Raw genomic sequence first — 26179 nt, 5'->3', positions numbered from 1 at the left:
GCCCTGAATCTGAAGTAACCCAAATACTCTCCAACAAGTTAATGCTTACGCAGCCTTTGATACCTCTCTATTACAGAATACCATGGAGCAATGGAAATGAATGGGTTATCAATATGTCTCGCCACATTGATGAGTCTCCAGTGAATTATTCTGAGTTTTCAAAAAAGCCAATGCTGCATGGTTACATACTCCATGAGTCCCTTAATTTGACTTGGTAGGAGAAATTAAAAAAAAATAATAGAAAACAAATTAGTGGTTTCCTAGGTGTAGAGATTGATAAAGTAAAGGAGATGGTTGTGTTTAAAAGGGCAACATAAGGGGTCTTTGCAGAAATTGAGCTAAGCACACATATGTACATATACTCTCACACACCAGTACTAGAAAGCCTGCTAAAATCTCAGTAACATTGTTTCAGTATTCAGGGTGTGATATTGTATTATAGCTATATAGATTAACATTAAAATATAGGGAGAAACGGCACAAAGAGGGTAAGGGTTCTTTTTAGATTATTTCTTACAACTACATATGGATCTTCAATTATATCAGTAAAACTTCTCATTAAAAACAAATCTTGGCCATTGAGATGACCCAGTGGGTGAAGCTGTTTGCTGCCACACCCGACAATATGAACTCACTCCCCAGGAGCCACATAGTAAAAAGAGTGAACCAACTCCCCAGTAAGCTGTCCTTTAACCTCCACACACATCCTGTGGCATGCAAGTACACAAGACTCAAATACACATATATGGAAGCACACACACACATACTCACATGCACACGCACACTTATACACAACTAAATAAATTCAGTACAATAAGTATATGAAATATTCTTTTGAGCCACCCTAGTAAACAAAAATTTGTGTTAATGTAATTTCAAGTTATATGCAATAGTGTTCACTAATTAATTTCAACGGCTCCTCTACTTTTGTGAGTTTTCTGAAAGGAAACCATATCATACATAGGGTAAAATAAAATGCAATGCAATTCCCTACAACTGGCTAAATCTGGCTCTCTGTCTGTTTTCATATGACGCCCAACCAAGCATGGCTCTTTCATGTTCAAGTTTGAAAGGCTTCAAAAGAAGAAGTGCTATTTTATGACAGGTGAAAGTAATATGAATTTCCAACTTTAGTGTTCATAAAGAGAGTGTTATGAGAATATAGCTACACCCATTCAGTTCATATTATTGTCTCTGGAAGTTTTCATAGCTCAAGAGCAGAGCTGAGAGGTTGCAATGGGATTGCTGGTCTTATGAAGACAAAGGGACTAAGACTTTATAGAAAAGTTTGCCTACCTTTGCACTTTATGAGTTAACTTAGGATTTTCTAGACTAACCTCTGATAAGTGATAATCTTAGCATCAAAGCATTCCATGAGGAAAATGATGTTTATAGTTTAAAGAATAGATGCATAAGAAAATGTTGCTGCCTGAATCAATACCAGGAGTCTTAGCTTATTCATATATTAAGTCCTTCTGGAGGAATCATCAAACCCATAAACTCAGTTCATGGTTGTCTGTTTATAGAGAATAAAACATTATATGTTTCTTATGAGCAGCACAAGAAAAATGAGATCTTCTGGCAAGACAGAGTCAGATCAGGTTCAGGTCATCACTCTGGCATTTGCCAGCTATATAACATGGGCAAGTCCCTCACTTTTCTGGGCTTTATAAGAGTCAAGGTAAATATGTTTCCTTCTATGGATTTTGAGAGGATACAGTGAACCTGTACATCAAGGACCTTAAATATTGACCTAGGTAAATGCTGAACCAAGCTATTCCAAGACAGGAGTCCTTTCATTGCTTTAATTTTTCTTCTTATTTCTCTGTGCTACCCATCCCTCATCTGATTTTGAAATCTGCAAGGAAGAGCTTGGTTTCTTTTATAAACATCCCTCTACCTCCATCTTTTCAGTTTCTCTGTAAGCATCTGTGGAGTGAGGTTAGAAAAAAAAAAAAAAAAAAACTAGTCCATCTCCCTGCTGCCCAGATTTCTCTGTCAAGAGACCTGAGTGGAGGCTTTGGCATAATGGAATATGAATCAAATCTCTTTTTCAATTATAGGATGAAATGTGTCTACAGTGCTGGGGGAAACCTGCAGATTGATGTGATCCCAGTAGGTTCAGTACTAGTCTCCAGTAACAGGCCAATTGATATTTGAAAATGTTTCTGACCCTTTAGGTTATAAAAGACAAACTCTACTGAAATTATAAAGTCAGGAGGGGACATGAAAAAGAAAAAAAATGATTTGCCTGCTTATCATTGCTGAATATTCTAAGTATTCGGGCTCATGACTAACTCTACACATTGCTTCAGTGGGAACTTGAATATGATTGACATGTTACTTCTTTCAGGGTATGTCCATCTGACAGCCAGAAGGACTATGTTCAGTGTTATACTACTCCAGGAAAGGACAGAAAATCCAGGCTTAGGAGTTCTCCAATCTGGCCAGAGACCAACACTGAAATTAGCAGTATATCCCTGATGTGACTAGGATCCTTCTTAGTGATGCTCAGACAGAAGACTTAAGAAGCTGATACTTAGCTAGTTTCTGGTCTAGGAAGATTTTCAGAGTAACTGAAAGAAAGGGGAACACAGACAGAAAAAGAAGAAACAGGTTTAAGAATCCTTTATGTTGTTGATAAGCTCAATTTCTTTAAATTTGTTTTAGTAGGTGCTGTGGCTTAAATCACTTAGTTTCTTTATCCCTCTTTTCCCAGTTACTTAAAAAAAATTAACAAGCTAACAGTCAGTACAATATAAGCATATGTAAGTAGTGAGCCAAAATATACTTTCCCCTCTGTGTAATTCATAGTTGCCTAGAGATAAGGACTGTCCACTTTCATCACCCAACCCAAACCATCCACCAACAATGTCACTGATGTCCTCTGCATGATTAAATCCACCTTGGATGAAGTCTTTCAACCTAACCATTTCTTCACTTACACTAAACTGGCCGTCAATTAGCAACATTTACAATGCATTGAATTTTCTAGTTGTCCCATGCAAAGGGTATTTTCAAAGCACTGAAAGTCTTACTATGGCCTCTGAAGATGACCCACATTAATGCTGTTATCATTGGTATAGACACAAGGATAGTGAGATATTGCTCCAATGTTTTCATCAGCACAGTTTGTCTTAATAAACAAATTGTGTAGATAGGTGTGACATTGGCTTGTCAACCTTACAAGTAGAGAACATACATTGACTGGGACACAAGTTGGGAAGATTGGAACTAAAAAAATTTTTGATTACCATATTTGGCATTGAGGATGGACAGAGTCACATCAAGGATAGAAAAGCAGCATATAATTGCTGAGAAATTCTCCTATGACAGATGCATGTAAATGGGACCTTAGTCCTACAAACTCACAAAGCCAAAGTCACCAGTGATTCAAATATCCTTGGAAATGGTTCCTTTTTACAAAACTCCAGATAAGACCCTGGGCTTACCAGTCTTTTCATTTCAGTTATGTTAGTCCTGGAGCATAGAGCTAGTTGACTAGTTGAGTCTATTCTATTTTCAAGTCTCCATCCCCATGAGCTAATGAAACATATTTTCATTTACTAGCATTTTATGATTTGTTATATAGAAACATAAACCTGAAAACCATTTCTTGTTGTCTTTCCTTTGAAGTTCTCAGAGGTGATCTTTTAAATGAGTGTTCTAAGTAACTATCTCATTTCTAAATAGAAAATAATTCTGTGCCTTTCAGCACGTTGACCTGAGGGAACACTTCATTTCCTATTTCAGCAGACTGATAGTTATACTGCTTAGAGGAAATATAGTTTTTAATTAACTACATTAACATTTATGATTTCCAAAAGAAGTAGTTGTTGATGTACTTCGTTTTTGTTCAACATAATAAGATCTGATTGGTAATGTGAAGAACTTCAGTGTCATGAGGGCAACACTTTAGAGTAACTGGAGCTCTAGATCTCTAGATTCATAAATTATTACTCAAGTTGAGAAGAATGTAATGTGTTTGTAAATCTGAAATATAGTAGCATGAGACACATCTGGTTACTATTCCAACATGTAAAGAATTTAGGAGTCATGATTTCTGCTAACTCAACAAGATAAAAGAAGACCAAACAGAAAACTAATGTCTTGCCTTAAATCTATCAAAGAATTGAGGTCACAGGCCTGACTCTAACTTCTAAAACCACAGAGGCAGGAATATTCAAAGAATATAGATTACTTTCCCCCAAAGCAGAAGCTGTTAGACTCAGTAGCTAGTAGGAACACTTAAATGATAACTTTGATCAATTGTTGGCTGATTCTACTCTAGCTTGAAAGATTCAGAGCTACTGGGAGCCTTGTATAAATAGGTATAATATTTTTACAGGTTATACTTCTAAGTTTTCCACCTGAATCTTATGGTGAAGATCAGAGGAAATCCACCTAGTGCTTGGCCAGGTCAGGGGGAAATGAATCATTGTGTGAAATACATATTAACTCTTTGATTAAATTAATTATTTTATTTATTTATATCCCAGATGCTGCCCCATCTCCCAGTTCCCCTCTCAGAGTTCTTCCCCCATTCCCTTCCCCTTTATCTCTGAGCGGGTACCTCCCAGGTACTCCTTACCTTGAGGCAAGAAGTCTCTATAGGATTAGGCACATCCTCTCCCACTGAGGCTAGGAATATATATTATAATATATATTATATATATATATATATACACACACACACACACACACATGCATGCATGCCAGGGGCCTTGAACCAGCCATGTATATTCTTTGGTTGGTGGCTCAGTCTCTGGGAGGTCCCAGTGGTCCAAGTTAGTTGACACTGTTGGTCTTCCTATGGGATTGCCACCCACTTCAGTTCCCAACTTCCATCCCATGCTTGGCTGTGGGTATTTGTATCTGTCTCAGTTAGCTGTAGAATAAAGCCTCTCAGAGGACAGCTATGCTGTCTGCAAGCACAACACAACATCAGTAATAGTGTGAGGGATCAGTGTCCATCCATGGATGGATCCCAAGTTGGGCTCGTCACTGGTCGGACATTCATTCTTTCTCTGCTCCATTTTTGTATCTGCATTTCTTTTAGATGGAAGCAATTTTATGTCATAAATTTGCTGAAGGGTTGGTGTCCCCATCCCTCCACTGGAGCCCCTGCCTGGCTACTAGAGGTGGTCTCTTCAGGTTCCATATCCCCTCTCTTGGGCCTAACTCCTTTTTACGTAACCCCAGAGCATCATTCACCAAAACATGTCTCAGAAACAAGGAAAAAATGAACATCTTAAGTTACTTAGGAAAGGGAAAACCACCTATTCTCACCTGGATTTTAGACTTTCTGGCTCATGTAAGGGGGAAAATATAAGTTGAGAAGCACTCATGATGGTTCACAGTTCAGGGTCACAAGCCCAATTCTAATCAAAGGGTTATAGAATGCCTTCCCTCTGCCTAACTCTATCCCCACAACATGAAGGAGGATAATAAGTAAAATAACTTCAATGCTCAAACTCTAAGAAAGAATTTCTAGGGAAGCAGAGACCAGAGTAATGAAGAGCAAGGATACTTCAGGAAATTGGAGCCTCTAACACCTCTCCTTGTAGCAAATAGTAAAAGTAGCTTAATTCCTAGCTAGATCATCACACAGCTTCACAACAAAAGCCATCAGTTCCTAGTACACAGCTTCTAACAAAAATTCAAGCATTCTAAAAAGACAAGAGAACTCTCACAATCTTAAAGAGAAACAAATCATTAGAGCTAGACTGATACGATTGAGGATGTAAAGTAGCTGTTTTGGGTGTACAAAGTTTCTAATGGGGAAAGTAGACAGGACAATGCCCCATAACTTAGAAACTTAAAAATACTGCACATTTATCATGTCACAGGTTTTGAATCATGGATCAGGGAACATCTTAGTTATGTTCATTGCTAAGGGTCTAGACATGTTCCATGGAACCTGGGATCTCATCTGGAGGTCCAGCTGATCAAGAATGTTCTTCTGAGCTGACTCACATGGTTATTGGCATGTTTCAGTCCATAAGAGCTTTTGGATAGAGTACTCTGTTTAATCACTAAATGTTGGTAAGAGGACACTTTCTATTCCTTGCATGTGGACCTCTTTAACATGCCAGCTTACTTTATCAAAGTCATCTAGGCAGAGAACCTGATAGGAAAATATTTGTCATGATCTCTTTTCAACAAAATATGGAAATGGATTTTTATTGTAGTCATTTTGTTAGCTAGAAACGAGTTACTTAAAGGGGAAGAAATATAATATTATAAACAAGGAAACAAGGAGCATTTAAGGTCAGCTTAGAAGAGCTTAGTATGATATGTATGGTCATTTACATGGCAACATAATTAGGTAATTGCTGTATTTCAGTCAAAAAAAAAAGACTAAGAAAGCACAAATATTTCTCTTCTCTTTCTTTCCTTTCTTCTCTACCTTTTCTCCTTAGAAATGTAAAGAAAGACTGTAATAATCTCAGGGAAGCTAAAAATGCCCAACATCATTTAGCTTGCTAGAGACCTGGAAACCAAATATTTCTTCTTCATTTTCCCGAGTTAAAGTCTAAGTCCAAAAGAAATTAAATTACTAGAACCAAAGTGAAGTGAGAAGTCAAATTGATGAGTTGCTTTTGTAAAATTGGGTACTTGAATCAATGATGGTTAAAGAATTCAGATGAGAAATTTCAGGGAAAATAAAGCAAAATAGGAGAGGGGAGGGAAGCATTGAGCGTGCCAGAAAGAGCTGCCAGACCCTTAGGCAATCCAAAATAATGAGTAGCATGCCTGCTTTTGCAGAGCTTGTCCTCTGGATAAGGCAGGCTAGTCTGGAGATGCTTGAATGCAAGAGGACAAGTAATGTGGCCAAAATATGAACCTGCTGGAAAATCAAGAAAAAGAGTACTCATGCAGAAACATCATGAGGATGGAGAGCCACAGAATAATTGCTCAAAAAGAATATCAAGAACCTTCCATGCCACTGCCAGTTCAGATCAGCAAAGCCCAATTACAAGTGGACTCCTGCCATAACCACTCACTCTAAGCATTTGCTAATAGAGATTCTTTTCTCTGAACAGCAGTGGCAGAGTTTGCAGCTCGCTACTGTACCTGAAGGCACTATGTGGTGCCTACCCTCTCTTCATTAAGAGCTGATAGAATAATGAAGAGCTGATGAGCAAAATCTACAGAAGAAAGTAGGATTGCCTGAACTGCACTGGGGTGATTTTATAGGAGAAATATGGGATTTTGCTTAAGTGCTTGACTTTTGAGGAACATATAGGAATGACACTTGGTAATATCCACTGCTGCTAACTCATGCATGATTCTCTTACCGCCTCTGCATCTGTCAAACATAAATGGGGTCTCAAACCTAGCCAACCATTACTGGATATGATGTCTATGATTCCATTCTCAGTGTTCTTTCAAAGGAACCCATGTTGCAACTCACTAGCTGTGGAAAACAACCTGCTCTTCTAGGTACAAAGGAAAATCATGTATGCCATTTCAAGTCTGTGTTCAGTGGGGTGGAGATATAACCTACCAGTAAAGGGCTTGCCTTTATCATGCTCAAAATCCAGTGTTCCATCTTTAGCAATTGGAAGCATAAAGAGCTGGGAGAGGTTTCAAGGCCTGCTTCTGTTCCTTGCTGTCCACAGAAATCCAGGAAATCATTTAAACTCTGAGCAAAATGGGAACTGTTTCACCTCTCTCTATGGTAAGTTAAATGGAAGGCTGAACGAAATCATGCACACAGCAGTACTCCCTCCCCACAGAGCATCTGTCTAGTAGTGTTAGTTAGTTGATACATTACACAATGGGAGCTGATATTGTACAGGAGATCACAAATTGATTGTAAAAGGCTCTGTAAGGTATTTGCAAAGGCAAGCCAGAAAGAAGTGCTCAGCTGGACAGGCTTAACTTCTTAGGCCCCACTCTAAATATAACTCCTGCTCTCTGTATTTGTAGTTCCTAGACACATTTTTGGAGTTATTTTACATCTGTAAGTAGAAGAAAGAACATAGTCAATACCTGACTTTCCATTATTCATTGAGTAGTATTTTAGAATGGATCATTTATTTTAAGTTGCCATAAATTTAACTATCAATTTTTTGCAAGGAAGAAATATTGGTAGATTCATTTTCATTTACTAAGAAGAGAATATAATAAGACACATTATCAAAGTGGATTTTAAGCCACACAGGGCCCCCAATAGAGGACTTAGAGAAAGTACCCAAGGAGCTGAAGGGATCTGCAACCTTATAGGAGGAACAACAATATCAACTAACCAGTAGCCCCAGAGCTTGTGTCTCTAGCTGCATATGTAGCAGACGATGGCCTAGTCAGCCATCAATGGGAGCATAGGCCCTTGGTCTTGTGAAGATTATATGCCCCAGTACAGGGGAATGCCAGAGCCAGGAAGCAGGAGTGGGTGGGTTGGGGAGCAGGGTGTGGGGGTGTATAAGGGACTTTTGGGATAGCATTTGAAATGAAGAAATATCTAATAAAAATATTTTTAATAACTATAAGGTATTCAGTACTTGCAAAGAGTTATTTTTAGAAATTCCATGTTTATTTGGAAGCATTTAGTCACTGTCTCCTAAACTGAATCTATAATGTCAACAGGCCCCCAAATATCTATTGAAGAATAGCTCCAAAGGTCCTTTCCAGCAACTCACAAGCTGCTCCCTTCTACCTGCCTCACCTTCCTTATTTGTGGTGAACTATGCCATTCCAAGAAAAGAATAGTAAGTCCACACCTATGATTATCGGTTAGCCATAGTTTTACTAGCAAGTTTCCCTGAACATGGTCTCATTTGAGTGTTCTTTATGGGAAAGACAGTATTAAGTAGATATCAAAGGGATTTCTTGAATAATAAAGTGAAACCACAATTTGTTCTAACATAGACTACGTTGACTTTTTTTTTTTTTTTTAACTAAGATACCAAAGCAATTTGTGGCTAGCTCCAAGCAAGTCATTAACTCATCAGAATAACAAACATCAAAAATAATATGAATGGAATTTTTAGTTCTCTGTCAAAAAGCTTTAAAATTTATGTTATTCATGTCAAATAGTAATCATGAACCTTACAAATTATATTAGTTAATTTTCTCATCATTAGGACAATATGCAAAAGAGAAAATATTTTTTAGCCTATAATTGAGAGGCTCACGACTCAAGAGAGTGTAGGCTATTATGGTAGAGAAGGCATAGCAGAGTCCTTAGTGCCTTAGTGCCTGCAGATCGTAAAACAGAGACCAGAAACTGAGAGCAGACAGGAAGCAAGGCTGAAAAGTATTCTGTTGCTGTGAGAAAGGCAGTGATCAAAAGTAGCTTGAGGGGGAAAAGATTTCTCTGGCTTACGTATCCCAGGTCAATGTCCACTGAGGGAAGGTAGCACAATAACCTGGAAACAGAAATTGAATCGGAAGGCCTGAAAGAGTGCCGCTTACTGGCTTGCTCTCCATGGCTTTAGCTTGCTTTCTTATACAACTCAGGCCTACCTGCTTAGAGACTCACAGTCCCTAGTAGACTCCTACTGGACCCTCCCACATCATTCTTCAAGAAAATGTCCAGCAGATTTCCCTCAGGTAATCTGATAGAGTCATTTTACACATTGATGTTTTTCTTACAAAATATCTCTTGATTTTTATCCTGTTGATTTCCCCCAACCACAGAAAAACAACAACCAGGAGAAGAAGAATGCTTCATTTCCTAAAGGTTCAGCTACTTCCACAAACAGCACTACCAACAGGAATCAAATTTCCAAACTCATGAGCCTATGACAGACATTTCACATACAAACCATAGCTTACCTAACATACCTGAAGCATACCTGAAGTTCTGGGTTCAATCTCCAACAACTAACTCTCTCTCTCTCTCTCTCTCTCTCTCTCTCTCTCTCTCTCTCTCTCTGTGTGTGTGTGTGTGTGTGTGTGTGTGTGTGTGTGTGTGTGTGTGTGTGAGTGTGCGATACAAGAAAATGATGTGAGAAAACAAAAATCAAATGATACTGTGATACTGTGACTATGTTATAGAAGTATGTTATACTGGCCAACTTCCTATATGATGTCAAGTAGCCTATATTATTATGGACAGCTTTTAAACTATACTTTTTCAATTAGAATAAACTATACCTAGGTAAATAATTAGAGTTTACTAAACTCCTGAAGTAAAGCTTTTTTTTCTAAATCCATATCAGCTTTACACGAGCTTGCCAAAGAATATTTATGGTAGAATTCTTGTTCTTTCTTTCCACCTAGTGCCTCTTGGTGAACCTCCTTAGCCTCATTCCTTTTTGGGAAAGCATGTACAGAGATTTTGTTGATGGCCTTTTCTGAGTAGAAGTAGATAAGGCATTTTATGGGTAGTGAGATTTAGACTTGGAGGATTTGCTTTTGGATTGTAACCAAGGCACGGGAATGAGGCAGTTGGAACACGTGTTCTTTAGGTTGGCTTTATAGATTGCTTGCTGATTAATGGGCTTTGTGGAGTTGTAAACTCTCATAAGACTGATATCAAGGCCAATTCTGCTCTTTCTAGTCTGATTCTAAATACATTGTCATTAAGGTCAGTTGTTTTAGCAAAAGACAGAGACAAATGACTTGTCTCCCCCCCCCCATTGGTTTCCAATGAAAACCAGCTCTCTACTTTCTTACCCTAAAAGAACTCCTCATACAAATATTATGATCATCAAGTATCTAATTTGAAACTAGTTTTAAAGTTGTTCTATCCATTCCAGAAAATGATCAGGTTTAGAAGATTCATTGCCTATGAATACTGTTTTTTTTTAAGAGCATAATCTTGGCATAAAGTACTTAATGAGTGAATCAAATTGTACAAGGAATTTCAAGAAATCTTCCTATAAGAGCAATTCTCATGGGGTTTGAGTATAATAATAAGCAGTAAACTACAACTCACACTCAGCACATTAGTTTTGGGACTACAGTGTCTTAAATAGTGGCTTCAACTTAGAGTGGCTTTGCCTTATGGTGGTTGCTTAGCAATATCTGGAAACAGTTTTGATGGTTGTTCAGGCCTTGAATACTGGTGGAATCTCATAAATAGTGATGCTGCTAAACATCCTACCATAATAAGAAATAAAGCGTACATAATGAAGAGAAATGTGGTTGAACATGTCATTAGTTCTGAGATTTAGAAACCAGGACCTAGAATCATGGCTAAGTCTGGAGAAAGTACCCATGCTGGGGTGATGAAGAGAGAGATGTATTTTCATTGGCTCAGCATGAGTGTGAATTGAGAAAAGGTCAAGGGTTTGACATTTTTCACCTTTGAGTGTCTTAATGGAGCAATTGTTATTTCAAAGATTTAAGAGGAGGGGAAAAACTAGGTAAGTGCTGAATGTATAATTAAGTCATGTCTCTTCTTGTTTCTTGATCTGCTTCCAATGAAAAAAAGAAAGTCACCGCACATACTGAAGTTATCACTTTTGAGTGTCTGAGTTAAACAATAATAGACGTTACAGTTGGGAGAGGGTGATGTCTATGTCTTAATTATAGATTTACCCATATACACAGCTCTCTCAGAACAGCAACTTGGTTGCTCTGAAGTGTTAGGACAAACTGTCATCGTAATCTCTGGTTATGGGGTGTGTTACTTCAGACACTCAATTCAAGATCCTTGGCTGTGTGTTTTTGTTGTTTCTATGTCACAGTTGCTCTTAGGTTGCAAGCAGCTGCTTTCTCTTAAATGCCTGTGCCTATGTTTACTACATTTCTATGACAATGTGTTCACACCAATATAATTATGACTGCATTAGCACTTGCCCTGTAAAGCATATGATTCAGGGGTTTATGAGGAGGCAATAAAAAGCCACTTCAGGCTTAAACTTGTCACTGGGTGGGGGCAGTTGTAAATGGTCATTGATGGTTTGGGCCTTCTGAAGTTTGTGGCCATTAGTCCTATTTATGGTTTAATTCTCTGCAGAGCCAAAACTATGTGCTGTGGGATTCAGGGTTTTAATCATTTAGCAAAACACAGAAACCTTGCCAAGCTTCATTGGCATATATTAATTCTTTCAACAAATATTTGAGGGGCTAAAATGGGCCAGGGGCAGGTAATCAACACTGAGTTCATGTTCTCATAGAGTTTGTGTTCTATGCAAGGAAAGGAAGCAGGAAGAGAATGAGAAAGTGGCCAACAAGCAAGAAAAAGGAGACAAAACAGGAGAAAGGAGAGAATGATGCAGGGAAAGAATGGGAATAAAGGGAAGAGAATATGGAGGAGGAGGAAAAGAGAAAAGAGGAAGGAGGAAGAAAAGGAGAAAGAAAATGATGGAGTGAAGGGAGTAGGGGTGAAAATGGAAATGTCACATGCTAGAGCTTTATAACGTATTAAAATAGAGTGATTTGTAGCTAGTTTAGAACAGGAGACAAGGACAAAATCTGTAGGAGGTTATGAGACTGGCAGTTTTTCTTAGCCAAGACATTCCGGGCTGAGGCATCAACTGGGATGGGATAAGCCTCCAAGGCTGGGTGGGAAGGCAGACCCACGGGCCGGGGCAGGAAGGGCAAGGACAGGATGTGGCAGATATGATACGGAGTAGGCAACCAAGCCCTTCTAAGCCAGGATTTGAGGCTTGGCCTTTAAAACAGGGGAGGAGTGTGGGCTGATGATCTGAATTTTAAATAGATCCTTCTGACAGTTTTGGTTTGTAGAAGGAGGGAGAGACTAGTTGGGAAATCCAGATGGTGACATTGTGAACTTGTTTGAAAGAATGCCTATACAACCTGTTTCCAGGGGCAGTCAAACAATGGAACAATCTCCAGAGAGTGGGACTTAACCTGCCACTGTTCTTTTGCTGGGATAAACTCCTGCACGCAATCTATTACATCAGGAAGGATAGAGGAAAGAATAAAGCCTTTGTCAATCAGTTTGTTCATCTGTAAAGTGGTCTTTATAATGCATGGTTTGGCAGTATTGTTCTTAATTGAAATATAGGAAAAGATCTTAGCCCTAGGAAGATCTGCTGCTAAATCATATAATCAGACCAAATACTACACAGATGTGGGAAGGCAAGAGACTTCCTTTTTATTTTTTATTTTATATATCCATTCTTTGAGAAATTCATATATGTATTCTATGTGTGTTAGTCATATTCAATTGCTTTCAAGACATAGCAATTGGGAGCTTCTTGTGCTTGACTTGCATACCAAGGGAGCACCCCAGAGGCTGGAAGTTTTTTCCTCTAGTTTTGACATCTTCTTAGGCCCTTCTCATTTCTCTTGTGCTGCTTTGTTTTGCCACCAATTTCCTACCAGAAGGATGGTTGCCATCTGAACATGTGCATTGTACTGGATTTTAGAATGATGAAAAACTTATGCACTCTTTACAAGCTAATAAAAAATATTAAGAGAGGAGAGAGAGAGAGAGAGAGAGAGAGAGAGAGAGAGAGAGAGAGAGAGAGAGAGAGAGAGAGAGAGAGAGAGAGAGATGGGGAGAAAGGAGAGTCCTGTAGCCATCACTAATGCCTAATTAAAACATTTTGATCACTCTAAAGTACCCGTTAGCAGTTCCTTCCAACTTCCTCTTCTCCACAGCCTGTGGCAATCACTAATCTGCTTCCTGCCTCTTCTGGACTTTTCCTATCAGACTATTTGCCATTGCCTCCCTGGCTTCCTTCACTAGGCCTAATGTTTTCAGGACTCATCCTTGGTATAACAGTCTTCTACTGCTGAGATATATCTGTATATTTTGATCAAAGTGAAAATTTTTTACATGGTTGTTATAGCAGATAGAAAACTATATGAGTAAATTTTCTTAATCAAAATGAAGAATATGATCTATAAAATGCTGGCAAAACAATAAGTAAAAAGTGGACAATATGAGTTCTGGCCAGTTTGTTGATGAGCATATCATAGATATAATCTTCATTTGGTTCTATTATGGTGCTACCATAATTATTCTATTTTTCCTACCTCTTATGAAGTTCTCTTTCTGGTATTTAGTCTATTTTCTCCATTCTTTCTGTTTAGTCTGCAACAAATCTGTCAAACTACATCCCATAGGTCAAATAAGGCTTGAAGCTTACTTTTGTAATTATAATTTTATTGATCATAGCCACACCCGTTCATTTACATATTATCTGTGGCTTTTTGACATACCATATTAATATTGTGTTGTGGCAAGGGAAATAGTGTGGATCACAAAAATCTAAGTTACTAGTTACGTGTCCCTATATGCCTCAAAAGTTTGCTGACCCCTGGTCTAATATGTGAGTGAAGATAGTACCCCAGAGTTTACTTGTATTTAGTCAGAATAGTTTGTGGCTTATTGTGACTTCTCTGGGCTGGAGCAACTCATTCACAAAACCATGAGAATGATTCAAGTATTTGTGGAAGTATTTTTTTCCCTTTATAAAGGGGTAAAAATATTATTTCAATGAAAAGTGATGTTAGATTATTTCTTAATATTCCAGGGCTGTTGGTGAATGTAACAGCTACTTTGTGGATTATAAGTGTCAAGTTCCAACCATATGTACTCATACATGCCACCCAGGGCTGCACATAAGCATATCAAACTTGACAGTGGGTATATTACTTATTCCTGAACTCGTGAATTTTTAAGTTCCCAGAAACTCTAGCTAAAAGCATTGGAAACTGTTCACTTGATCTACTGCTATGATCTACACTCACATATTTAGAGTCTTGTAATAATAGCCAGGCAATTTTCATGCCCTTGACTCTTCACCTGCCAATACCAACTGTATCCTTTTATCGGGGCTGAGGAATTACCTCAAAGCAACCAATTCGACTTACATTTTGGTTTCTTCTTTTTATACTTGAAGAGTAAATGGGAGAAAACATCAAAGACATTATACTTACACCATCTTATTTTCTGAACAAAATTGAAATATAATCTTACTTCCAAATGTGTTCCTTATAAGGCTCATCCCTTAATATCACTTGTCCTCTTAAGCCAGTTGTCCTCTTAAGCCTTATATTTCTCATGTGCCCCATTCTCTTTATGTGTCTATCTTCTCCACTAGTCTATGAGCCATCAAATGAAAAGAACTCTTCTTTCATTGCTCCATAAAGAGTGTGGTAAGGATGAGGTACTGAACAAAAGTCTGTTGAATCACTCACATGTGTTTTAAACCATCAAGCATTCTCCTTCATGTGTGCTGTAATTCAAATCCATAAATTCCTCACATTAGCATTTTTGTCTATTTGTTTGTTTTTAATGCTAAATCTTTCTATGTGTTTCAGGCTGGTATGGAAAACACTATGTAGCCCAGTCTGACCTCAAACTTTTTTCCCCATTTTTATTGGATATTTTATTTATTTACATTTCAAATGTTATCCCCTTTCCCATCCCCCCCCCAGAAATTCCCTACCCCAGTCCCCTCCTCCTGCTACTATGAGGGTGTGCCTTCACCCACCCACTCCTGCTTCCCCGCCCTCGAATTCCCCTACACTGGGGTATCAAGCCTTCATGGGACCAAGGGCCTCTTTTCCCATTGATGCCCCACAAGGCCATCCTCTGCTACATATGCGGCTGGAGCCATGGGTCCCTCCATGTGTACTCCTTGGTTGGTGGTTTAGACCCTGAAAGCTCCGGTTATTTGATATTATTGTTCTTCCCTGCCTCACCTCCCTGAGTTCTAGGACTTCAGGTATGCTCCCCTGTGACTGGATAGCATTGGATTTTTAAAAGGATGATTTATTTCATGAAATACTCTGATTTTTTTCTGCAATTGTGATTATTTTCTGCCCAACTGTGGGACCTATGGAAAATATAAGATACTTCCAGGTCAAGTGGCAGGTATTAAAATATCAACACATAACTATTCATAAATACACTTACTAAACATAAAAATTCCAACAATAACGATTGGGTGTTGTGCGGTAAAAAATATGAAAGGCAGATAACATTAACTAAGGAATATGAGTGTCAGACTGCTGACGGGAAACAAATTTCATTTCACATGGTCAAAAAAAACTGTGCTGAGGAAGGAGTTGTTGCTAGAGATTGGGAGGAATTAGGTGAACGCAGGAAATATGCTGATTTGCTTATATGTTAGGGAAAAGGGGAACAGAATGTGACACTGAAGGATCAGTTAAAACTGATGTTGTGATGCTAGTAGAAAGAGATTGAACCAGAATGGCACCCAAGTAGGAAAGGGAGTGAAAACACCTGGGTACCTAAAACCCTTGCAGCTGCCCCTGAGACTTTCTAGGGGCCAAGCCCAACAGAGAGCTGGAAGGGAGGACGGTGTCACACACAAGGTTGCATAGGGTTCAGGGGCATAGAGCAAGATATAGGGCTAGAAGTCGGGCGTGGTGGCGCACACCTTTAATCCCAGTACTTGGGAAGCAGAAGCAGGCAAATTTATGAGTTCGAGGCCAGCCTGGTCTACAGAGTGAGTTCCAGGACAGCCAGGGCTACACAGAGAAACCCTGTCTCTAAAAACAAACAAACAACAACAACAAAAAGATATAGGGCTAGATATAGGGTAATGGAAGCATAATGTGTTAAGAAGTGAGAAGGAACAGCCTTTCCTGAGTATTCTATTAGAAGTAATAAGTTGGGAAGGAATGAGATTCATTGGTGTACATTCCATATCACTGTTCATCATTGAAGGGAATCAAAACATGAACTCAAACATGGCAAGAACCTGGAGGCAGGAGCTGAAGCAGAGTCTGGCGCTATTTGCTGCTTGCTTCTCATGGTTTACTCAGCCTGCTTTCTTATAGGACCCAGGACTAACAGGCCAGGGATGGCATCACCCACTATGGGCTGGCCCTTCTCCATTGATCACTAATAGAGAAAATGCCTTAAAACTGGATCTCATGGAGGCACTCTTCAGATAAGCCTCTTTTCTCTCTGATGATTCTAGCTTGTGTCAAGTTGACACACAAGCACAGACATTACAGGAACATAGAAGCAAAAGAAGAGGGATTAAGGTTAGGGTGAAGGAGACAGGTTCAGGTCATGGATACCTTGTATGTGTGGAATGTTAACCCTACTGCTGTGACTGTCCATTGAAAAGAATGAAGCAGTCTCATTGAGGACTGCAATCGTCTGGGAGAGTGTTGCAATAGTCTGGGGTGCAGTCAAGCATGGGGAAATATAATGGGCAAATATTTCACTCTAAAGATAATCTTTCACTTTGGATAATTATATAGTATTACCCTAGTTTTAGAAAAGTTATATCTTAATCTCCCAAACATGCAAAATAGAATTAGAGCCTTTACTGGGGGTAGACTGATTAAAATGAGAAATTCTTGAGTGTCATGGAACTGTAAACTCCTTTACCTTAACTGGCATAAATATATTTCAAAGGCTTGAAGATATTAAATACATTAGCAAAGTATTTCTCAACCTTGGCACTATTGGCATTTTGCTCCTGAGATTTCTAGACTGTTTGGATGTCTTGGCTTAAATTTAGCATCATCACATGCTTCTAGCTCTTGGTGCCCTAGCATCCTCCTGAAAGTTATGGTGTGCTGCTTATTTTTTAATTGTTGACTTACCACAAGCTACAACCACCTGGGGTGAGGATCACAATCAAGAAATTCTTTATCGGGTTAACCTATGAGCATGTCTGTGGAAAATTGTTGTGATTGTTTATGGATATAGGAAGACCCAGCCCACTGTGGGAAGCATCAGGTCTGTATAAGAGTAGAAAAAGTTAACTAAGTAGCAAGCAAGCAGGCACACCAGGTTTACTTATTTATTTATTTATTTCTGCCCTTGACTATGATGTGCTGTGACTAGCTCTCTCAAGCTCTGGCGTTTGTGACTTTTTGGAAATGGTGGAGTGTAACCTGAAACTATACAGTGTAATAAACCTCTCCTTCCCAACGTTTTGTTTGGTCAGAGAATTTTATCACAACAACATAAATGAAACTAAGACAAATTGCAACTGAAAAAGCAGTACAGGGAAGCTGAATATCATCAGTTGAGAACAGCAGCAGCTTGGAGCATATTGTAATGCTCTGTTTTCTGTTACATAGTACAAGTAATACCTTTATCTGATTTCTCCATGAGATTTTAGATTCCTAAACCCAGCAATGAGTCATCATTCCCTTTGACCCATGTTCTACATACACAATAAGCAATATAGCAATGAATCGATACATATATGTGAAGCACATGGATGAACAATGACTAGACCTTAAATATGATAGAATGTGAAGATGTGATTGGAGTTCGAGGACATTTAAGTCTTTTTTTTTTTCTCCCTCTGATGCTTCCTCTACTTGATGAAGAAATCACTAGAATTGAGGGAAATTATTGGGATCACTCAAACTACAAAAATATTACTGTCATACTCTGATAATTTAGTGTTGATTGTCAACTTATCAGGGCCCAGACTCACCTAGGAAACAAGCCTCTTGAGGAATTCTGTAGGCTTAGTTAATTGAAGTGGGAAGTCCCACCACTTTATATGGCTGGTATTGTTCCTAAGGCTGTGGTGTTAGACTGAAAAAAAAAAAAAAAAAGACAAAGTGAGCTGAGCACCACCATTCATCTCTCTTGCTTCTTAGCTGTGGCTATATGTGACCAGCTATCTCACACTATTGTTGTGAAGACTTCCCCGTGCTCAAACTGTCAGTCAAGATACACATCCGCTTCCTTAGCTTACTTTTGGAACATATTCTATACACCAATGAGAAAAGTAAGTTATTTCAGATATAAAATCTAAGCATAAAACTTACATTTTGCTAGTCCATTAATTGTGTTGATTCTCTATCCAGATTCACCTAGTCCATTTCTACCATTGAATCTTCTTTAGTTGACTTACACCTAAAATTGCACCTAATACTTGAGGTTTGGAACTAAGTAGCACAGTATGCCTGAGTGTCATTTTGTTCATCTGTAAAATGATAATGGCAGCACACATCTCACCATCAAATTTACAACTGGGAAAACACATGTAAAGTGCAACTTTGAAACTATAAATCATTGCATAAGTCTTCATTACCATTAATTAGAATAAAAGAAATGTCACGAAGGAAGCCTGCTTGTTTTTTATATTTTCTTTAAAATATTTTGATACATTTTTATTCTTGAAATTAAATGTAATTATACCATTTCCTTTTGCCTTTCTTCCCTTCAATCCTTTCCATATATATATATATATATATATATATATATATATATATATACTTCCCTACCACAGTTTTCTCCTCCAAGTCCCTCTTCTCCCTGTTTATGTTTTTAAATATATGAGTACAACTTACTCAGTTCTTTAATGTTACTTGTATGTGCCTATTATGAGAAGTGTTCACTTGATATTAGATAACCAATTTGTGTGTTCTTCCCTGGAGAAGACTATTTCTCCCTGTGTTACTCTCTTCCTCACTTGCCTACAGTTCTTTGTGTAGGGGCAGGGCCTCCAATATTTCTCACTTTCATGTTAACATGTTTTTTGGTATTGTCCTCATTAAAGTCTTATTGTATTTTTAAATTGCTTTTATGGATATACTTTTGAGAACACCTCAATTATGAAAAACATGCCCTTTCTTCTTTCTTTTAGTTTTGTTGTTTTATTTCTTCTGGGTTGGTTGGTTGGTTGGTTGGTTGGTGTTTAATTGGTTGGTTGGTTGGATAGTCTGAGACACTGTAGTTCATATTGGCCAGATTCCTGGCCAGGAACACATGCGTCCCTTGGAGACTCCTCTGTGCGGCTTCCCAGCAGCAACTAGATGCTTGGGAATCAGAAAACCCTAGCTTCAGCCTCCCATATCTTAGACTATGTTTTCCCACCCATTGAGCAGTGTCCTGGTACTCCAGCATCGAGGCAAAACAGGGATCCACAACTAGCAGGGTCCACTATTCCACAGGTGTTTAAGCTCCTTTTCTATCCTTTCACATATATTTTCTTTATCTTATACCTTTAGGATCATACAGTTTTGTATTTTGGAATATTTTCTTCTATCATAATATTATATTTTTATCATTATGTTCTAATAAATGATAGATTATTATTAAAATGTTTTTCTTAGACATACCAACATATCAGTTGTTATTTGCCCTTAATACTCCTTAACTTTTTAAAACTGTTTTAGGATAGATTAAGACAAACATTAAATGTGTCATATGTGGATCTTTGGGACTTCGGGAATCATGATCCTCTTTCATCACTGCACTCTCACTCAACATAAAATTTTTGAAAATGCATCTCCTGAAAGAGTTAGCACTGATGTTAATTGCTCAGCTCTCATAAGGAAAGATACACAGCAAATTGTCAATGGGGTTTAACATTCAAGTTTCCAAATCTTATGTAAAGGCTGCCATTGCCCATTGTTGAAAAGTAAAACATTTCTTACTCACTTTTGTGTGGCAGCATTGTCAAGTCTTAATTTGGGGACCTGTATATATGAGACAGTGTGGGTATGTAATCCCTATAGAAATCTTATGATGTTTGCTACACAGATGGAAGAATATACTTATTAACAACCTTAGTTTTTGGTTTGGTGTGGCTAATTTTATGTATCTTAATTTTATAGCTACACAAAAATAGGATCAAATATAGAACTGATGGAAGAATTCATTTATTAACGACCTTAGCTTTTTGTTTGGTGTGGTTAATTTCATGTATTTTAATTTTATAGCTATGTAAAAACAGAACCAAATATTTAATCTGAAATTAAACAGAGTAATTTGAATTTTTCTGCTCTCGTTTCTTGTAAATAGCAAGCATTTTTTCACAATTCAAAAAAATTGTTGATTCATTCAGAAGTCTAAAATCTTGCATGGAATTAAAGGAAAGCTCTGTTATACAAAGCAAAAATACGCTTCTGCCAGGAAAAGTGCCATCCATAAATAAATAAATAAATAAATAAATAAATAAATAAATAAATAAATAAATAAAAAAGTTCCAGGTCTGTTTTTAATCTCACATTTAGTTAAGGCACGGTTCTGATAGAGGCAGCGAACTGCCAAAGGAAAATGCTTTCCTGCTGCTGAAGAAATGATGAGGCAGGCAGGGGGTTTATTTTTATAACAATGTGTTTTGATCCTCTGACAAATGTTTCACCATAGCCTTAACATTTTTCCTATTCTAAACTAAATTGTGCATGTTAACATTTTGATCTGTCTCAACTTCTAAGAATACTAAGATGTATTGTTGGTGTTGAGGACTTTTCTCTCTGGTGTCCTGTATGTTTAATTCAATTGCATCATTCTTGAGTGTTTCCCATTTGCAAAGTACCATCTAGTACTGTCTAGTCATAGAAAGATGGTTAAACCAACAGGTCTTTATGAAAGAGGTGAAATTACCTCTAAGTAACTTAGGTACAAAGAAGAGTGCAGTATGGTTTATAAAAAATAAATAAATAAAAAAAAAACCAAACAAACCAGAAAATGCTGCAAGTGAAACCAAGGAGGGAAATAAATTTAAATAAGGAAGATCCTAGAAGTCTTGGGAAACAGAGAAGCAGAAACTTTTATTAAGAGATGTATATCATTTGATATATTGCTGTGAGAGTTTTGGGGGCTGGAAAACATGTCTAGAAGAACAGAAAAAGCTTACATACGGCACACATATGACACGGTGGTTGTGTGTTTATGAATTTGGAACTGAGACCACACCTATCCTCTCCAGCATGGCAATAACTAGCAGCATGTAACTGTTTAGATTTATATTTAAGAAAACAAAACTCAATAGTCAATCTTTCAGCCATATTAGATACATGTTAAGTGCTTACTAGGCATCAGAGGAAGATATTGTGGTGGAGGGGATGGTAGAAAGATTGCTGATTATTGCATTTCACATTTTTGCACCTACCTGGAAGCATGTTAAAACATCAGCTTCTAAGACCCACCACTTCATTACTGGGTCTGAGATGGGGCCTGAAGTTCTCTTTTTCTAGCAAGCTTACAAGTGAATGCCTATGGTGGCAGGCCAGGGACCTCACTGTGAGTAGCTTCACAATTGATCATGATCCTAGACCTTCAATTTTATTGTAGACCAACACACATACTTTTCAACAGTAAAAATAAATTGAAACAAAAGTATCTGAAAATTATCTAAACAGTACAAAATTCAAAACAAGTAAATTTCACATGTGTATATTTAGATATCAATAACTACAATCCAAAAAAAATAAACTTCAAGAGAAAAAATAAAAGAATGTTTAGGGGAATTTCTAAACGTTCAACCTCTGTCTGTCTGTCTGTCTCTCTCTCTCTCTCTCTCTCTGTCTCTCTGTCTTTCTCTGTGTATCTGTCTGTGTGTCTGTCTGTCAGTCTCTGTCTGTCTTTCTGTCTGTCTGTCTGTCTGTCTGTCTCTCTCTCTCTCTCTCTCTCTCTCTCTGTGCACATGTGTGTATGTGTGTGTGTTTGTGTGTGTCTGTGTATGTGTGCGTACTATCTATTTATATGTTTGTGTCTGTGAGATAGGTAGAAAAAGATGTGCATGTACATAGGGGTTCCCACTTATTACAGTGAGTACATGGTAATCATACAGGAAACTGGGTGTTGGTCCTTGGGTTCCACCTAATTTAAGACAGTATCTCCTCTTTGTACACCAGGCTATCTGGCCTGAGTTTTCAAAGACTTTTTGTCAGCATCTCTCATCCCTTTGGAATGCCACCTTCTTTGGGTTCTGGGGATTTGAACTCAGATCTTAACATTTGTGGGGCAGGTTTTACCCACTGGACTTTCTATCCAAGCCTCATTCTATATTTTGATTTTAATTTTCTATTTCTTTCTTTTATCTTTTTAATTCTTTTATTCTACATTTTCATATCTTTCCATCATAAATCTAACCAATCGATCTAAAGACCACACTATTGTAGTTTGAATATCAACTTAAAAATCCTGCACTTCAAGCTGTTTATAATAGCAATTTTTCATGGCTTTTGAGTCATGTTTAAAAGCAATGATAAAATCGAGATTATAAAAAGAGAAATAAAGTGGCAATAGAGATGGCTTGCTTCCCAACTAGGAAAATAAGTTTCAAGCCATGACAATTCCAAGCAGAAAGTAGTAACTGTGGCAGTCTAGAACTATCAGATGCCAAGTACATTGAGATCATAGAGGCAGAAGGATTGGGCAGCTAATTGGGATATGACGAAAAGAGAGCTTTAATGATGATGTAAAGTTTCAGTCCTGAGCAACTGGATGGGTGGCAGTAGACACCACCAAAGTAGGAAATATGTAAGTACCTGAATTACTTTAAAATAAGGAAGCACATAGGCAAACCTTCTCAGTTCCTAAAGATCAGATATGTACTGCATTTACCTGTACAGTTTTTCTCTAGGCTCTTAATAAATCTTTGTTAGAGAGCTGTGTATAGTTGTTCATATCAGAAAAACATCCTGCTGGATGAGTGACCCATGCACAGATTATTTATGTATCAAAGGGACATTCAAAATGGAACAGACAAGTAATATGCTACCAACCCAAAGTAGTAGGACAGGCAGTGTAGGAATTGCAGACTTAGGAGGAATCCAGGCTTCTTGAAACCCTTTGAGAGCATTTGTGAAGCAACCTAATCACTTGATGTCTGGGAAATGTATCTTTGTTTTTATATATACAAAATCACATCTACAAGAACACCTGATCATTCTGATAAAACATGCTGGCTGCTATTAGATCTCATATCATTAATTACGCCAAAGATTACTATCTTCATTTATATGTGCACTTTAATATTGGAATTCATTACATCAGTACTTTATTAAATCCACAAAAATATCTAGTGAGATTGCTTTTGACTATGACAGATACTACAAAACATTAGATAACTTCAGTAACATAAATAACTCAGTGCTATATGATACACTAGAGAGGTTATGGGAAACAAACTCAGATAATAAGTTGAAATTGATAATCTCAATTTTTACTTTATATATACATATATATATAAAGTATATGTATATATACTTCTGTTTGATTTAAACCCATAAACAGTATAATGAAGTAACCATTCTAAGAATAAGACTTCCAGGGGGGTCCTGCACATCACAGGATATATATATATATATATATATATATATATATATATATGTATGTATATGTATATATCAGAGTATTAGAGGTGTAACTTTTCTAGGAGTTTGAGACCAATTCTCATAATATCAAGCAGGCAGATTTTATTTTCTCAAGTATGTCTTACTCCTTATGTTTTCTAAAAGATTGGAAACAGATTATTTAATTCTTATATTTTCCCAAATTCAAATGTTCAGAAACTAATATGTAGGTGGGGTTTTGGCACACTGATATCGCACCCATAAACTCTCACTAACATGACTTCCCAAATCTGAGCTGAACAAAGACAATACTAACAGCTTTGCCAAAGTGGACAAGAAAACCCCACAAGGCCTCATCCTTACCCGAAGAACCATAGGCAATTCAAGAATGCTGAGTGTGAGAGAAATGGTTTCCTCACGGTACAACACATCCAATACCACAGTGAAGAAAAGAGGCTATGAATATGAAGGAGAGCATACCAGGGCATAGGGAAGAATTTGGAGGACTGAGAAATTTTGTAAATATTAGTTACTTATCCATTAATAAATATTCTTGTGAATTAGCAACTGTTCCTTCCCTGATAGGAAAGGAGTCATTCTTACAAATAGTAATTTCCCTTCCAAAACAGGAGTTTTTCTTACAAAAATGGTAACTTACCTTCTTTTCAAAGCTTCGCCTATTTCTGATGCTTCTCTAAAAAATCATCTTAAAGTGATTTTTACACAACAGGGCATATTCTGGTCTCTTAAGTAATGTTTTGAGGTGGCATATTCTGGTCTTCTAAAATAACACATTCATAATTTCCAGGCATAAGAACATGGACATCATACCAGGCATAGTAGCACACACTTTAAAAATAATGATTAAGTTATTTATTTACTTTACATCCAGATTGCAGCTTCCTTTCCCCCCCCCCTTCTCCTATTCCCTCTGTCTCCCCTTTCTCCCATGCGTCCCTCCTCTCTTTCTCCTCGGAAGAAAGGGAGGCCTCCCATGGATATCAAACAACTTTGGAATATCAAGTTGTAGTAAGTCTCTGCAAATCTTCTACTAAGGCTAGACAAGGCAGTTGAGTTAGGTGAGAGGGATCCAAAGGCAGGGAATGCACTCAGAGATAGCCCTTACTCCCAATTTATGAGTCCCACAGGAATACCCAATTGCTCAACTGTTACATATGTGCAGAAGGCCTAGGTCCCTCACATTTTCATGCTGCCTAGTTGGCTTCTTAGTCTCTGTGAGCCCCTATGGGCCCAGCTTAGTTGATTCTATAGGTTTTCTGTGGTGTCCTTGACTCCTCTGGCTCTTTCAATCCGTTCTCACTCTCTTCCACAAGATTCTCCAAGCTCCACGTAATGTTTGGCACTTGGCCTCTGGATCAGTTTCCATCAGTTTCCGGGTGAAGCCTCTCTGATGACAGTTATGCTAGGCTCCTGACTGCAGATATAGCAGGATATCCTTAATAGTGTAAACAGTGAACTCCCTCTCATAGCATGGGTCTCAAGCTGGGCCAGCCTTTGACACACATCAAAAAAATGCCATTTGAATTTACCATCCTGCCTCACCTCATAGTCACCTAGTTGGCATATTTCCGATTGTGTTTCCAAACTTTATGCCTTGCTATTTCACAATAAAAATGTTCCCTCATGCTCATGCTATGGTGACTTTGTTTCTGTATTCCTGTCTGCCAGAAAAGTCTTTCTCCTTTCTCTAGTTAATAGATTTGCTGGTGACGTTCAGGACCCTACAGATACATCTGATAATTCTGAGCACCAAACATTCCCTTGTATACTAACTCCAATGGTGCCAGTAGAATACATGCCTTTCTTCTCTCCCACCATGATTTCATTGCTACATTTATATACATTTATTTACCCTATAAATAGTATCACTACATGATAGAAATAATTGGAAATAAAGGCATTACTTAATAAACAAATTGTCACATCCCATACCTTTAAAAACTCATTAGCAGTTTATTTGTTTTCTTATTTTCCAGTTACTGTTACCTCAACATCAGAATAGAATCTAGAGCACAAGAGATGTGTAATCGTTGTATAGAGTTGGTTTGGGTGGTTTTCTTCACTTTTCTTTTCTTTTGTCACTTTTGCAGTAATTTAATTCAATGAACAAGAAAAGGAAACAATTTCAATGAGAATTCTGGAATTGGGTATTCTGACATCATGTCTACTAAAATAGACATCAAATCTCCTAAGCACTGTCTGGATTCTGTAACTAATTTGTTCTACATGCCACAATGCTAATCAC

General features: G+C 37.8%; 1 protein-coding gene across 1 annotated transcript in view; it reads left to right on the top strand.

Annotated features, from left to right (window-relative positions):
- Mid1 (midline 1) overlaps positions 1-26179 on the top strand; it is a 369236-nt gene that overhangs the window by 14862 nt on the left and 328195 nt on the right. The gene's annotated exons all lie outside the window — the stretch shown is intronic.

The sequence above is a fragment of the Mus caroli genome, unplaced genomic scaffold (assembly GCF_978045245.1).
Source record: "Mus caroli unplaced genomic scaffold, Mus_caroli_1 scaffold_5, whole genome shotgun sequence".
Lineage (NCBI taxonomy): Eukaryota > Metazoa > Chordata > Mammalia > Rodentia > Muridae > Mus > Mus caroli.
This window is presented reverse-complemented; position numbering and strand designations above follow the sequence as displayed.